The sequence below is a fragment of the Schistocerca gregaria genome, chromosome 3 (assembly GCF_023897955.1).
Source record: "Schistocerca gregaria isolate iqSchGreg1 chromosome 3, iqSchGreg1.2, whole genome shotgun sequence".
NCBI lineage: Eukaryota > Metazoa > Arthropoda > Insecta > Orthoptera > Acrididae > Schistocerca > Schistocerca gregaria.
Window position 1 is genome coordinate 145,683,011 of NC_064922.1, and position 1,295 is coordinate 145,684,305.

Sequence of the window (1,295 nt, forward strand, 5' to 3'; positions counted from 1 at the left end):
TCCCCTTGCCCCATAAGCATGTTTCTCCTGGTTTTCTGGGGCATGTAATTTACAGTTCTTGATCTTAATTGGGCTTGCCATCATATTCGATTTTCTGAACTATATAATCCACCGAACGAGATAACGAGATGGTGCAGTGTTCAGCAGACTGGACTCGCTTTCGGGATGACGATAGTTCAAAGTCGCACCGGCCATTCTGATTTAGGTTTTCCGTGATTTCTCTAGATCGCTTTAGACAAATGTCGAAATGCTTCCATTGAAAGGGCACACCCGATTTCCTTCTTCATCCTTCCCCAATTCGAGATTATGCTCCGTCTCTAATGACCCTGTTAAACACTAATCTCCACCTCTCTGCAATATAAGCTTTGACTGCCTTTTGCATTGATTACAGTTTATTTCTTTATAACAGGGTGCCCTTCGGTTTGTCTATCAGTGCTGCTGTATTATCCAGTTTGTTTGGAACTTCTTGAGGAACTTCAGTTCAAATGCGAGCACAACCATTTAGATGATGATATAATTTATAGTCTGCCTTTTCGTGAACATCTAGTACATCTTTCTCAGGTTTTAATGTGGGATTGACCGTAAAAACCTGATAAGGTCAATCTCACACACACAGAAATATCTTTGCTTGGTCTTCTTGTATATGCTTAATGAATAAAAGACTACAATGAACGCGCTACATCTATTTATGATTTTCCCCATCCGGTAGAAAAAAAAATGAAACAGCACATTTTATTGGCATGGATATTTTTTATAGAAAATTTATTTTTGTGATTACTTAGTTGGACACGCCACTTAACCAACGCTGGTGCAAAAGCAAGCGTTCTTTTTACGGGGATCAAACTGATCATCAGTAATGCTCTCGTGCTTGCTATACGCGCGTCTCAACGCGAGGTCATTTTGGAGGCAGATGGCTCTAATTTACGTACCTCCGACATTCTGACGCAAGATTACCGGGAGACCGTCGACCGATAGTGTGCGAATCGAGAGCTCTCTCTACACACCGGCGATCTTAAATATTCGGTGAGATAGCTGGAGACGTTGGCTATTCTTGTCGGCTTAGAAAATTTTAAATTCTATCTAGAGCACTGAAAATTTCACCTACTGATCAACAACCAGGCCCTCAGTTTCATTTTGGATCGTCCTTTCAAAACAGGACGGATAGTTCTTTGGGTGGTGCGGACTGCAGCCTTTCATTTTCCTGTCAGTCACATGAAAGGGGCCATCCGCTGTGGCCGAGCGGTTCTAGGTGCTTCAGCCCGGAACCGCGCTGCTGCTACGGTCGCAGGTTCGAA